Below are 15619 nucleotides of genomic sequence, written 5' to 3'. Positions count from 1 at the left end.
ATTAAGGAATTTTTAGAAATCGCAAATAAAAATGCGATTTTTTGATGCATAGCAATTTGCGATTTCTTAATTGCGATTCCCTAATTTTCGCAAATAAGAAATCACAAATGCTAACTTTGATGCATGTGGCCGTAAAATTCTTCTTCAGTGTCATGGTGTAAATTCCAGTTGACCAGTAATACATATCTTTTGGGGCAACTTGGGCTAATTATGATTTTTATTGCAGTATTATATTTCTATAAGCATATTTTTGTTTTTTGGTAGGCAGTCTGGCTTTTCTATCATGCTTGTTTCCTTATAAAAGATTTGAATTCTATATTCACAAAGTTTAGAAAATATTAAATAACCACCCTCGTGATGTTTTAACTAAATATATTTACAGGAATACTCTCTACTCCACACCTGTCTGCTGCAGATACTTGCTAATTATAAACAGCCACAATCACCAACATTATGAAATGCACAAAAGTTTTTGTTGCATCACTTTGTATTAGGGGTTAATGGGCCATTACTAGGTGATATAAAGACATTCACTCAAAGCAGTGCGATGCAACTGCACTTTGCCCTGTGTGTGCTTCATGAGTCTAAAGTGTCGGGTGGCAAGAGGAGCACTGCTGTGCAGACCTTCAAGAACTTACTGTGAGTCCTGTTTTATGCCTGACCCTCTCTAGGTTGTAACGGTATGTAGTCCCAGTTACCAACCGTCTAATAAATATATCCACACAAGGCAATTCAGTTTGTTATGCGTGCTATGTACTAGGCCAGGGTGACATTGTTATTCTGCTGGAATAATTAGCATAATTTCGGTTTTCCACATTTCTCTTGTGACGCGAAATTCCTGAATTTACACTGTTGCACCACATCACGTATATATGTGCCATTCACATAAAAAATTCCCTTGCATGAATGGGAAGAAGGCGAGTGAAAGGGTGTGAGCAGCTGTTATTTGCGGTGCTTTTCTTTTGTTGCACTATTTTTTCTGCCTGAAGTACATCTCACATCCACAGTAGATGCAAAGACGCATTACATACTAAAGCCAGTTTTGTATTTCACACAATTATGTGTAATGTTCCCAAAATTTCATATTAGGCAAAGTCAAATTAGGTGAACTTCGCACAACCCTACTATATACATGTCAAATATATTTAGCACATGTAAAATCACACTGTTGTGACTGGTGGTGTGCTCTAAATACATAGCAAACATATTTAGGGGGTCATTAGGATCGCGGAAGGACTTGCGTCCGTCCGCGACCCCAGAGCAGGAGGGAACCTCCGCATGGCATGCGGAGTTCCCTCCTGTGCAATTAGGATGTGACCGAAAGTGTTGCGGTCACATCCTGCGGTCACATCCTCTATTTTTAACATTGCTGCGGGTGGAGCTTCAAGCTGCACCCGCAGGAATGTTAAAAACGCACGCATTGCATTTGTATGTAGAAAGTGGCAGGCACCGCGCGGTGCCTGCCGCTTACTGCATACAAATGCAGGGGGGTACCTATGCTCCCCCCACCCCCCTTCACCTAGGGGGCCCGCAACGGGCCCCCGCAATGAAGTTACACATGCTTTTCCACGGCGGAAAAGCCGCCGCGGAAAAGCATGTTTCCATGCACATCCTAATCTGGCTGACGGTGTCTGAGAGACACCGTCACCATATTAGTGCTTTTCCGCCGCAGTTGTAAGCCAACCGCGGAGAAAAAGCTGCGGACGGAAACCAGGACCCACCAGCCATTCTAATGTGGCGGTGGTTCTTGGTGGGTCCGCAGAGGATTTTCCGCATCCTCCAGGCCGGCGGTGACGTCCGCCGGCCCGGAGGATGCGGAAAATCCTCCATCCTAATGACCCCCTAAGTGTATGTAAAATCAAACTATTATAATTTTTCTAAACACACTGTATGCTTGTTACAACAATCAATGATCAAGCTAATCATGAATCATGTCACTAGAATAGACATTGAGATGTCCTGAACACAGACTAAGGGCCTGATTCTGATGCGGTTAGGAAGGCCTCCTAACTGCATTTACTCCTTCCAAATCGTATCGGGAACATGTCTTCCCAACTGAGGGCCCAATTATGATGCAGTTAGGAACATATGCTCCCCATTGAAGTCAATGGGAGTCCAACTAAATCGTATCGGGAAGCATCCAGATGCATCGTACTCCGTCGGTCGGACTCTCCCGATCCGAGTGGGTCGGAAACCATTTCCAAAACGATTCGGTCGGGAAGCTTTCCAACCCGCATCAGAATCGAGCCCTCAGTTGTTAAATAGCTAAACTCACACAATTGTATATGCTGTGTGACCTGAGGGCCCATTTAACCATGTTGCCCTACCCATTCTACATACCTTCTGTGACAGCCTCGCCCAGCCGTTTTACTTTTCGGTTGAGGCGGCGGCAGGCGCCATCTTTGGTGTGGGCTGGGGCTGCGCTCTAGTCGCGCCAGCCTCCCGCCCTCCCAGACTACTTAGCAGGGCTCTTCCTGTTGCTCGCTGCCTGTTAGAGCTCTCCCTAGCGGGAGGACTAGGGCTGCGAGCTACTTTACGAGCATTCTTCAGAGCTTCTGCTATCTTGTGCTGCTTATTCTGTTTTTAGATCGTGTTTTTAACTTTGATGTGCATTTTATTCTGGGGGGCTTTTTAATCATTAAGCTAAGTGGGAATTGAGTACAGGCACTCTAACACCCCTACCCACTCTACATACCTTCTGTGACAGCCTCGCCCAGCCGTTTTACTTTTCGGTTGAGGCGGCGGCGGGCGCCATCTTTGGTGTGGGCTGGGGCTGCGCTCTAGTCGCGCCGGCCTCCCACCCTCCTCCCACCTATAAAATGTGTGTAGGGACCAGACGGCGCAGCGGGCTGGCGCAGCGGACGCGCCGTATGCGCGCCAAAGCCGCGCCAAAGCTAAGCCCGTCTTACTAGCGCCCTCATTGCACCTGCTAAAACTGTGTATGCCAGACTCAATGACAAAGCTATTCTTAAACATAAATATAGGTAACTAAAAACAGGTGTGCAGTTCGAAACACAGTATTGCAGTAAAAAAAAAGTACAATGCTTAGAAACTTACAGTATATACAATGTTTCCTAACAGGAGGTAGTCCGACGCTTTGCCATTGCCAAACACAGTATCTGTATAGAAACAAAGAAAAGGCATAGCTTACAATATGTTTTACAAACTTCACCAGCACAATGGGTAACATCAGTACTTGTAATAGGCTCATGCAATTATCATACTCGGTGGGAGGAAACTAAGAGAAACATGCCTGTTGTGCCACCCGAGATGAACCAACAGCAGCATGCGTAGAAGCAAACACATAACCCTATAGAGAAAAAATAATGTAGGGAGTGAAGCAGATTGCCATGCAGGTAATTTGTGAACCTAAGGCCATTCAAGAAGTATCTGGAAATACAGACATTTATGGAACAGGTTGACAGTTGATTGATTTCATGAAAGTTTCACGTTCACAAACCACAATTCATGGCTTCAAAGACAGACTCAACTCCAGTCAAATAAATAAGTTACTTATCTCAGGTATCAATCAAGTACACAAAAAAGTGATTGGCGGAATGCTTGCAATAAGTCTAACCACTAGCAACCACGAATGGTGGCATTCTAAATCATTGTTCTTTTGCCCATTATGCCACCTCAGATTAGACCCAACATATGCAAATCAGTCTTGGTCCTGCTCCCATAGGAACAGTCCAGCCTGAACTGCCAAGTCAAGTCCTCCCTGAACCGGAACACAAGCAACCCAAGACCGTTTCATCATGATTGGGCCTCTTCAGCCAGTTTTAGCTTGGTTTCTGTGGCACAGTGAGCAAGGGGCCCAGGTCTGAGAATTCCCTAGCACACTTAGGGCGTGAGATCAAACACACAAAAGGTGATGGGATGAAGGCTTGCAATAAGTCTGGCATGGCAATTCGAACTGGACTGTTCTTTTTGGAGCAGGGCTAAGGCTGATTTGCATATGGCTGAGTTTCATGTGAGGTGGTATGGTGGCCAAAAAAACAATGGGTTGGGATGCTACCCTGGGCATTTACCAGTAGCTAGACAAACTGTAAGCATTCCACCTACCACCTTTTGTGTGTCTGATGTAATGTCCTAAGTGGCCAAGAGAATCATTACAAATTGACTGAAATATAGCAGCTCACACAAAAGAAATAAATTGGGACCTTGTGAATGACATCCATAAGATCACTCCTCAGATAAAGGGGTTGGGCGGGCGGTAAGGAATATTTGGATATTAGGGTATTTCCCCAAAAAATTGTTAAAGATCAGTTACCTTTTTATGATAAATAATTTTACCTACAGATTCCTCTTCTTGTGAATTAATCCTCCCTCAGTTCCCTCTCAGGAGTCTGAAGAAAGGATTATACAAAAATATTTTTCAGCAAAGCACTTTCAAAAAGACCAACCCCACGAGTCTTACAATAAAGGCAGTAGTGATCTGTAAAGGGGAGGGACTGAAACCCAAGCTGCAGCCCAACAGATGTTCAGTAATGGAACTCCCTTGGAGAAAGCTTTCTCGCTGGTGGAATTCACTCTAATGCCTGCAGGTGGCTCGTTCTTGGCAAGACCATAGCACAACGTAATGCAGAGGACAAAAGAGTGGGAAATCATCCTCTTCTAGATGGACTTGCCCAGGAGGAGCTGTTCGTTAGCAAGTTCTGTCATTGTAGAAGCTCAGAATCCAATTAGGGTCAAAGGGATGTGTGATATTGTTGTTAAGTAATACACGACAAGCATGGAATCAGAATGTAGAATATAGTTGCGCAATGTTCCTTGAAGAATGTTCTCTTTAGAATGGTATCATTTGATTCTCTTATCTGACAGTTGGATGTTGGCTGTTTGTGGATGAGGTTCATTAAACCTTACCCGTTTACTTCATTCCTGTGAGTCTTCATTTATTTATATGTTAACACCACATTTCTTTGGCGAAGTTCGGGCAGATGACCTCAAGACAAGCAGAGTCAAACCCCAAGAAACGTCTCCTCCAGCGGCTGTTTAAAAATCAGAAGGGAAGCGTTGACTTCACAGCGGCTGTTTCTTGCGAAGGGAGGTGAACTTTTGATCAGTACCTTCGCTCGATATGCGGTGAGGAGGACGGAGGGTGGCATTAGTTTTAATTTGCGCAAGCGTTGCAGTACTTTGGTGAAGATTGGTGAAGATGCACAAGTTACTACTTGTGTAACGATATATCTGTAAGAGACATTAGTTAGTGATAGATTCCTTACCTTAGAATATCCCCAGGCGTCAGACTGGATCCGGAATTTTTTGCGTAGCAGTACCCTTGCGCGTCGGTAGGCGTCGTCTGCGGCTCCGTGTCCGTCGTCGGCGTCGTGGGCGCCGTGATGACGTCGTCGGAGTACTTAGACGCCGCCTCCGCGTGCTGACGTCAGTTCTTAGACACAGCTTTTCCGCGCCCGAAACGCAGAGCTATGCTATAAACTAACACTGGTGCCTTGAAACTAGGGCCCTGAAAGGGGATGACCTTAACCCTAGATATCGGTTCGCAGAACGGGGAGGATGGGTGGGTCGGTAAGGAATCTATCACTAACTAATGTCTCTTGCAGATATATCGTTACACAAGTAATAACTTGTGCATCTGAAAGAGACACGTTAGTGATAGATTCCTTACCTTAGAATAGATACCCCAGCAATACCAACCCCGGTGGTGGGTCTGCAAACCAATAATCACACCAGAAAGTCCTGGAGGACGGAACGGCCAAAGAAGCCATCCCTTCGGACTTGGCTGTCAAGGCAATAGTGTCTTGCAAACGTGTGCAGCGAGGCCCACGTAGCCGCCTGGCAAATGTCCTGCAAGGGCACTCCTCCGCCCAAGGCAGTTGTAGTCGCTGTGGCCCGAGTGGAATGAGCCCTCAGCCCAACAGGGGGTTCCTTCTTAGCCAAGGAGTAACACGCCTAAATACACAAGATGATCCACCGCGAAATGGTCCGCTTGTGCAACGGTTTTCCCTTCTTAGCGCCCACGTAACCAATAAAGAGTTGGTCATCCACCCGGAACTGGCATGTGCGATCTAGATAAAACGAGAGCGCACGTTTTGGGTCCAGACGGTGGAGCCTCTCTTCCTCTCTAGGCAGAAAGAAGGTGGGCAAGGTGATGGACTGCCCGATGTGGAAGGCTGTGACTACCTTGGGCAGGAAAGAGGGCCTTTTCCGCAACACAACCTTGTCCGGATGGACCGAAAGGAAAGGAGGTTTACAGGATAGAGCCTGGAGCTCACTCACTCTCCTGGCAGAGGTGATGGCTACCAGGAAGGCAGTCTTCAAAGTAAGAAGGCGAAGAGGACAGTTGTGAAGTGGCTCAAAGGGAGCGCACATCAGAAAAGTAAGAACCAAGTTCAAGTCCCACTGAGGCATCACAAAGCACAGGAGGGAACGTGTGCGTGATGCCTTTCAAGAATCGGTTAATAAGAGGGGACTTGAACAAAGAAGGTTGATCAGGCAGCCTCAAAAAGGCTGAAAGAGCAGAAAGGTAGCCCTTGATAGTGCCCAGAGCAGAGCCCTGCTGGGCAAGAGAAAGAAGAAAGAGAAGAACCTCAGAAAGAGGGGCAGAGAGAGGATCCACAGCCTTTGCTGTGCACCATGCCACAAATCTGTTCCACCTGCAGGCATATACCGACTTTGTGGAGGGACGCCTGGCTGCCAGAATGATGTTACAGACTTCAGGAGGCAAGTCAAATGGCCTCAACTGTCGCCGCTGAATCTCCAAGCATGGAGGTGGAGACTGGACAGGTTCGGGTGGAGGACCGTCTCCTGCTGCTGCGACAGAAGGTCCTCCTGAAGAGGCAGACAAACCGGGGGATCGACTGACATACTGAGTAGCTCGGGATACCAGTACCTTCGTGCCCAGTCCGGAGCCACAAGGATGACTTGTGCCCGGTCACGCCTGATCTTCTTCAGCACTCTGGGCAGAAGTGGTATAGGCGGAAAGGCGTACAACAGACCGCAACTCCACTCGCGACGAAAAGCGTCTCCGAGCGAGTGCCGCCTTGGAAATTCTAACACGCAGAACTGATGACACTGCGCGTTCTCTTCGGTGACAAACAGATCTAACCAAGGCTCTTCCCCACTGCAGAAAGAGACCTTGCGCCACGTCCGAGTTCAGACGCCATTCGTGATCCATCATGCACCGGCGGCTGAGTTCGTCCGCCCTGGCGTTCAGAGAACCTGCCAGGTGTTGAACCACCAGGGTCACGCCCTGATGAACAAGTTACTTACCTTCGGTAACGATATATCTGTAAGAAACAGTAGTTAGTATTAGATTCCTTACCTTAGAATATCCCCAGGCGTCAGTCTGGATCCGGAAACTTTTGCGTAGCAGTACCCCTGCGCGTCCGTAGGCGTCGTCTGCAGGCGTCCCCTGCGGCTCCGCGTCCGTCGTCGGCGTCGTGCGCCGTGATGACGTCGCTGGAGTATATAGACGCCGCCTCCGCGCGCTGACGTCAGTTCGTGCACACAGCTTTTCCGCGCCAGAACACGCAGAGCCATGGGAGAACCAACACTGGTGCCATTTGAAACTAGGGCCCTGAAAGGGATGTCCTTAACCCTAGGTATCAGTTCGCAGAACGGGGAGGATGGGTGGGGCGGTAAGGAATCTAATACTAAATACTGTTTCTTACAGATATATCGTTACCGAAGGTAAGTAACTTGTTCATCTGAAAGAAACAGGTTAGTATTAGATTCCTTACCTTAGAATAGATACCCCAGCAATACCAACCCCGGTGGTGGGTCTGCGAACCAATACAATCCTACACCAGAAAGTCCTGGAGGACAGAACGGCCAAAGAAGCCATCCCTCCGGACTTGACTGTCCAGGCAGTAGTGCCTCGCAAAAGTGTGCAGTGAGGCCCACGTAGCCGCCTGGCAAATGTCCTGCAAGGGGACTCCCCGGCCCAGGGCAGTAGTAGCCACCGTGGCCCGAGTGGAACGGGCCCTCAGCCCAACAGGAGGCTCCTTCCGAGCCAAAGAGTAGCACGCTTTGATGCACAGAACGACCCACCGAGAGATGGTCCGTTTATGTACCGCCCGTCCCTTCTTCGCACCCACGTAGCCAACAAACAGTTGGTCATCCACCCGGAACTGGCGTGTGCGATCCATATAAAATGAAAGCGCACGTTTTGGGTCCAGACGATGGAGCTGCTCTTCATCCTTTGAAGGATGCGGAGGCGGGAAGAAGGAAGGGAGGGTGATAGACTGCCCAATGTGAAAAGCAGAGACAACTTTGGGCAGGAAAGAAGGTCTAGTTCTCAAAACCACCTTGTCAGGATGAATGGACAGGAAAGGAGGTTTGACAGAAAGAGCCTGGAGCTCACTCACTCTCCTGGCAGAGGTGATGGCAACCAGGAAAGCCGTCTTTAAAGTCAGGAGACGGAGAGGACAAGAATGAAGGGGCTCAAAGGGAGCACACATCAAGAAGGTTAGAACCAGGTTCAAGTCCCACTGAGGCATCACAAACGGAACAGGTGGATACATGTGTGTGATGCCCTTCAAGAATCTAGTTACAATGGGGGACTTGAACAAAGAGGGTTGATCAGGCAGCCTTAGAAAGGCCGAAAGGGCAGAAAGGTAGCCCTTGATAGTGCCCAGAGCAGAGCCCTGCTGGGCAAGAGAAAGAAGGAAGAGAAGAACCTCAGAAAGAGGGGCAGAAAGAGGATCCACAGCCTTTGCTGTGCACCATGCCACAAACTTGTTCCACCGACAGGCGTATACCGATTTTGTGGAGGAACGCCTGGCTGCCAGAATCACATCACAGACTTCAGGAGGCAAGTCAAATGGCCTCAACTGTCGCCGCTCAATCTCCACGCATGGAGGTGGAGGCTGGACAGGTTCGGGTGGAGGACCGTCCCCTGCTGCTGCGACAGAAGGTCCTCCTGAAGGGGCAGGCGGATCGGGGGACCGACTGACATGCTGAGTAGCTCGGGATACCAGTACCTTCGAGCCCAGTCCGGAGCCACAAGGATGACTTGGGCCCGGTCGCGCCTGATCTTCTTCAGCACTCTGGGCAGAAGTGGTATAGGCGGAAAGGCGTATAACAGACCGCAACTCCACTCGCGCGAGTGCCGTCTTGGAAACTCCAACGCGCAGAACTGATGACATTGCGCGTTCTCTTCTGTGGCGAATAGATCTAACCAAGGCTCTCCCCATTGCCGAAAGAGGCCTTGCGCCACGTCCGAGTTCAGACGCCATTCGTGATCCATCAAGCACTGACGGCTGAGTTCGTCCGCCATGGCGTTCAGAGAACCTGCCAGATGTTGAACCGTCAGAGTCACGCCCTGACGTTCCAGCCATTGCCAGAGGCGAAGAGCCTCCTGGCAAAGGGTCCACGACCCCACCCCGCCCTGCTGTTGCAGTACCACATGGCGGTGGTGTTGTCCGTGAACACCTGCACTACACTCCCGTTGACAAAGGGGAGGAATGCTTTCAGTGGCAAACGAATCGCCCGGAGCTCCAACAGGTTTATATGGAGCCGGGACTCCGCCGGAGACCAGATGCCTCTGATCTCTGCCTCTCCCAGGTGGCCTCCCCAGCCCTGGAGGGACGCGTCCGTCACAACAACGTGCTCCGGTTGGGGAAGGGAGAGGGACCTGCCTCTGACCCAATCGCGGTCCGTAAGCCACCACTGCAGTTGTCTTGCAGTGCCCTCTGAGATCAAGACATGGTCGGACAGATTGTCCTGATGCTGGGCCCACTGAAACTTCAGGTCCCACAACAGAGCCCGCATCCGCCACCGGGCGTGATGCACCAGAAGGATGCAGGAAGCCATCAGCCCCAGCAGCCGCAGCGTCAACCTGACAGAAACCCGGGATAACGGCTGAAAGATGGGAATCAAAGCCTGTATATCCTGGACTCGCCGTTCCGGAGGATAGACCCGAAACTGCGCCGAGTCGAGAACCGCTCCGATGAAAAGGAGCTTTTGAGAGGGACACAGGTGTGATTTCGGCACATTGATGGAGAACCCCAGCTCGTGCAGGAGGTCTGCCGTCATCTGAAGGTGGTGGACGACTGTCTGGGGCGAGCCCGCCTTCAACAACCAGTTGTCTAGATAGGGGAAGACTGAGACCCCCAATCTGCGCAGATGAGCTGCGACCACCGCCATCACCTTGGTGAACACCCGTGGGGCTCTGGTAAGGCCGAAGGGGAGCACGATAAACTGAAAATGCTCGAGGCCTACCGTGAACCGCAGGTAACGCCGGTGGGCCGGCAGGACGGGGATGTGAAAATACGCATCCTGCAAGTCCAACGCTACCATCCAGTCTTGCGGGTCTAGAGCAGCCAAGACCTGAGCTAAAGTCAACATCTTGAACTTCTCCTTCCGGAGGAAGCCGTTGACGTTCCTTAGATCCAAGATAGGACGTAGGCCCCCCTTGTCCTTCTTGTGTACCAGAAAGTAGTGGGAATAGCAACCACGTCCTACTTCTGGCCCAGGAACGCGCTCAATGGCCCCCTTGGCCAAGAGGGCCGTAACTTCCTCCCTCAGAAGTGCCAAGTGGTCCCCCAACACACGGTGGTTCTGCGGTGGCATGGCTGGAGGAGTTGTCTCAAAGGGGAGGGAGTAGCCCCTTCGGACGAGCTGCAGCACCCACCTGTCCAACGTTATTGTGCGCCAGTGGGAGAGGTGATGGCGAACCCTGCCTCCCACCGGCGTCACATGGGCCTGAAAGCATGGACTAGGAGGATTTAGTGGCAGATGCTGCGGGGGGAGGTGTGGCCTGACCTCGCCGCTGTCCCCAACCGCCACCACGGCGGTTTCCACGGCCGCCACCGCGTTGATAAGTCTGTTGCGGCGAGTGGCTGGCAGCACGTGTGGGACCGCCCCTTCCTTGGCCACGAAAGGAGCGAAACGAACCCGTTTGCTGGCGCTGGGTCGAGAGACCTAAGGACTTGGCCGTGACCCTGGAGTCCTTGAAGCGCTCCAGCGCGTGGTCCGCTTTGTCGCCAAACAGGCGACTGCCATCAAACGGCATGTCCATTAAGGCATTCTGGACATCAGCCGAGAAGTTGGCGGATCTCAGACAGGCGTGGCGACGAATCGCCACCGTCGTTGACATCGCCCTGCCCAGCGAGTCGGTCGTATCAAGACCACACCTGATGGAATATCTTGCTGCGTCTCGGCCTTCAATCATAGCCTTGCCGAGCTTAGCCCGTACCTCCGGCGGGCATTCAGGCAGCAGGTCCGCGACCGTATCCCACAGAGAGTGGGTGTAGCAGCCCAAGAGGCACGCAGTGTTGCAAGACCGCAGTCCCAAACTCAGGGATGAGAAGACCTTCTTGCCATACTGGTCGTACCTCTTTGACTCCCTGTCGGGCGGGGCCGACGGGAATGCGGTCTGGGAGGTTGAGGCCTGGATCACCAGACTCTCAGGGGTGGGGTGGGTGGACAGAAACTTGGGGTCGTCCGAACACGGACGGTGGCGTCTGGCCACGTTCCTATCAACAGGCGAACATGAAGCGGGCCTGGACCACGTGCCCAAAAGAACGTCAGTTAAGGCCTCGTTGAACGGCAGCAGTGGCTCCTGTGGGCATGACTGCGGTTTGAGTACCTCAGTGAGGATGTTAGTCCTCACGGCCGCGACGGGGAGCTCAAGGTGTAAGGCCTTGGCAGCCCTCATCAACACCCCAGAATAAGCTGCCCCCTCCTCCGTAGCCACGGTAGGAGGCGAGACAAAGCCAGGGTTGGGGGGAGTCATCCAGACCACTGGCGTCACCCAAGTCACCCGTCCAGTCCATGTCGTACTGACACTCGCGTGTCAGAGGGTCCTCAGACCCCTCCCAACCCTCTCCGTATTCTACATCCTCACCATACTCGGAATCAACAATGCAGACCGGCTCCTCGGGGTTCGCAGGCCCCATCGGCGTCGAGCCCGGCGTCGAGCGACGCCGGTCCGACTCCGCGTCCGGATTCGGAGAGGGATTGGGGACGGCGCCGCCCGGAGCCGGCGCCGGGGAACCGACGCCGCGTGGGGGCGGCGCCAGGGGTTGCCCCGATGGAATCGGCGCCAGAGAGGCCGGTTGACCAGCCAGCGTCGACCCCGAGGGCCCCTGCGGCGCCGGGGCCGGAGCACCCGACGGCGTCGAGGCAGGGTCACCCGAGCCGGTGGGGCCCCTGGACGGATTCACAGGGCCCGAAGGCGCCGCGGAACCCGCCGGAGGAGAAAGAGCCCTCATGGCCACGAGGAACGCTTCAATCTCCTCGGGCGACGCGCCCTGCCCAGGGACCGCAGGGTATGGAGCAGGCCGCGTCGGCGACTCACGCGGAGCCGCGGGGGTGGGGCCACCCGAACCCCCGGCCGCGTCGTGCGAGCGTCGGGGGGAGTCGGGGGTACGATGACGACGCCCCGACTTCTTGTGCTTCCTACCTGAGGAACCAGATGAATGGTGACGACTCCCGGAGCGCCCGTGACGGCTCCGCGACCGCTCCCTCGATCGCTCCCTTGACCTCCGGCCGGACCGGGACCGCTCTCGACGCGGGGCTGACACCCGGACCTCGAGCAACTTGCGGGACCGCTCCCGCCTAGCTTTATTCGTCAAGGCCCGGCAGTCGACGCAGGCGTCCACGTCGTGGTCGGGGCCCAGACACCGGAGATAGAGTCGGTGATGATCCGTGACCGACATCGTCCGGTCACAGTTGTCACAGTTCTTGAAACCGGGCATCCTACCGGCCCGTAGAACGTTCAAAGATCAAAAAGGATCAAAAAACGTGGTCAAAAGACCAGAGTACTGCTCTTCGGATCTGCGCTAACTGGCGCGGAAAAAAGAAGAACTGACGTCAGCGCGCGGAGGCAGCGTCTATATACTCCAGCGACGTCATCACGGCGCACGACGCCGACGACGGACGCGGAGCCGCAGGGGACGCCTGCAGACGACGCCTACTGACGCGCAGGGGTACTGCTACGCAAAAGTTTCCGGATCCAGACTGACGCCTGGGGATATTCTAAGGTAAGGAATCTAATACTAACCTGTTTCTTTCAGATGTTCCAGCCATTGCCAGAGGCGCAGAGCCTCTTGGCAGAGGGTCCACGGCCCCACCCCGCCCTGTTTGTTGCAGTACCACATGGCGGTGGTGTTGTCCGTGAACACCTGCACTACGCTCCCCCGGACAGAGGGGAGGAATACCTTCAGTGCTAGACAAATCGCCCGTAGCTCCAAAAGGTTAATATGGAGTCGGGACTCTGCCGGAGACCAGAGGCCTCTGATCTCCCCCTCTCCCATGTGGCCTCCCCAGCCCTGGAGGGACGCGTCCGTCACAACTACGTGCTCTGCTTGGGGAAGGGAGAGGGATCTGCCCAATCGCGGTCCGTGAGCCACCACTGCAGCTGTCTCGCAGTGCCCTCCGAGATCAGGACATGGTCGGACAGGTTGCCCTGATGCTGGGCCAACTGAAACTTCAGGTCCCACTGCAGAGCCCGCATCCGCCAACGGACGTGATGCACCAGAAAGATGCAGGAAGCCATAAGCCCCAGAAGCCGCAGCGTCAACCTGACCGAGACTCGGGATAAAGGCTGAAAGATTGGAATGAGAGCCTGTATATCCCGAACCCGCTGTTCGGGTGGGTAAACCCGAAACTGCGCCGAGTCGAGAACCGCTCAGATGAAAAGGAGCTTCTGAGAGGGGCACAGGTGTGACTTCGGCACATTGATGGAGAACCCCAGCTGGTGCAAGAGGTCTGCCGTCGTCTGGAGGTGGCTGACGACTGTCTGGGGCGAGCCCGCCTTCAACAACCAGTCGTCGAGGTAGGGGAAGACTGAAACCCCTAACCTGCGCAGATGAGCTGCAACCACCGCCATCACTTTCGTGAACACCCGTGGGGCGCTGGTAAGGCCGAAGGGGAGCACGGTAAACTGAAAGCGCTCATGGCCTACCGTGAACCGTAGGTAACGCCGGTGGGCCGGCAGGATGGGGATGTGGAAATAAGCGTCCTGCAAGTCCAATGGTACCATCCAGTCTCCTGGGTCCAGGGCAGCTAAGACCTGAGCCAGAGTCAGCATCTTGAACTTCTCCTTCTGGAGGAAGCCGTTGACGTTCCGTAGGTCCAAGATAGGGCGTAGGCCCCGTTTGCCCTTCTTGGGCACCAGAAAGTAGTGGGAGTAGCAACCACGTCCTACTTCTGGTCCAGGAACGCGCTCGATGGCCCCCTTGGCCAAGAGGGCCGAAACTTCCTCCTGCAGACGCCGCAAATGATCCCCCGATACGCGGTGGTGTTGCGGTGGCATGGCTTGAGGGGTCGTCTCGAAGGGGAGGGAGTAGCCCCTCCGGACGATCTGCAGCACCCACCAGTCCGAAGTGACAGTGCGCCAGTGAGAGTGGTGATGGCGAACCCTGCCCACCACTGGCATCACATGGGCCGAGAAGCACGGACTAGGAGGGTTTAGAGGCGGAAGCTGTGGGGGAGGGTGTGGACTGGCCTCGGCGTTGTCACCGACCGCCTCCACAGCGATCTCCACGGCCGCCACCGCGCTGGATGGTAGTCTGTGGCTGGCAGCACGTGTGGGGGCGCCCCTTCCATGGCCACGAAAGGAGCAAAAGGCACCCGTTTGCTGGCGCGGGGCCGAGAGGCCCAAGGACTTGGCCGTAGCCCTGGAGTCCTTAAAGTGCATGGACTGCCTTGTCGCCAAAAAGGCGACGGCCATCAAACGGCATGTCCATCAATGTGTTTTGGACATCAGCCGAAAAGTTGGCGGACCTCAACCAGGCGTGGCGTCTAATCGCCACCGTCGTTGCCATCGCTCTACCTAGTGAGCCGGTGGTATCCAGCCCACACCGGATAGAATATTTGGCTGCATCCCGGCCCTCCACAAGGGCTTGGCCGAGTTTGGCCCGTACCTCCAACGGACAATCTGGCAGCACTTCCGCAACCGTATCCCACAGAGAGTGGGTGTAGCGGCCCGAGAGGCAAGCAGTGTTGGAAGACCGCAGTCCCAGACTAAGGGAGGAGAAGACCTTTTTACCGTACATCTCGTACCTCTTGGATTACCTGTCCGGCGGAGCCGACGGGAATGCGGTCTGGGAAGTGGATGCCTGGATGACCAGGCTCGCTGGGGTGGGCTGGGTGGACAGGAAAACTGGGTCGCCCGGGGCTGGGCGGTGGCGTCTGGCCACGTTCCTATCTACGGGCGAACCCGTAGCGGGCCTGGACCAAGTGCCCAAAAGAACGTCGGTCAAGGCCTCATTAAACGGCAGCAGAGGCTCCGAGGGGCATGACTGCGGTTTAAGTACCTCAGTGAGGAGGTTAGTCCTCACGGCCGCGACGGGGAGCTCAAGGCTCAAGGCATTGGCAGCCCTCATCAACACCACACCGTATGTTGCCACCTCCTCCGAAGCCACAGTAGGAGGCGAGACAAAACCAGTGTCCGGAGAGGTGTCCAGACCACTGGCATCCCCAAGGTCACCTGTCCAGTCCTCTAGAGGCTGACACTCTCGGGTCAGAGGGTCCTCAGACCCCTCCCAATACTCCTCATCACCCATCTCCTGAAATTCAGGGTTGTCAACCAATGGGGCCGGTTCATTGAAGTAAAACTTCCCAAGCGCTGTCGAAAGCGGCGCCCAGCGGCGCCGTTCCGACGTCGGAACCGGAGCAGAAGAGGCATCGGGGACGGCGCCGGAGGTGA

At 53.9% G+C, this 15619-nt stretch overlaps 1 long non-coding RNA gene across 1 annotated transcript in view; it reads right to left on the bottom strand.

Annotated features, from left to right (window-relative positions):
- The window catches only part of LOC147668965 (uncharacterized), a 67366-nt gene that overhangs the window by 26217 nt on the left and 25530 nt on the right, over positions 1-15619 (bottom strand). Inside the window, exon 2 of the long non-coding RNA XR_015303769.1 lies at positions 3058-3119. This is a non-coding gene — a long non-coding RNA (uncharacterized LOC147668965). The remainder of the gene's footprint in view (positions 1-3057; positions 3120-15619) is intronic.

Source organism: Lissotriton vulgaris, unplaced genomic scaffold (assembly GCF_964263255.1).
Source record: "Lissotriton vulgaris unplaced genomic scaffold, aLisVul1.2 SCAFFOLD_3764, whole genome shotgun sequence".
In the NCBI taxonomy this organism is placed as follows: domain Eukaryota; kingdom Metazoa; phylum Chordata; class Amphibia; order Caudata; family Salamandridae; genus Lissotriton; species Lissotriton vulgaris.
Note: the sequence above shows the minus strand (reverse complement) of the source record. Positions and strands in the feature narration are given on the sequence as shown.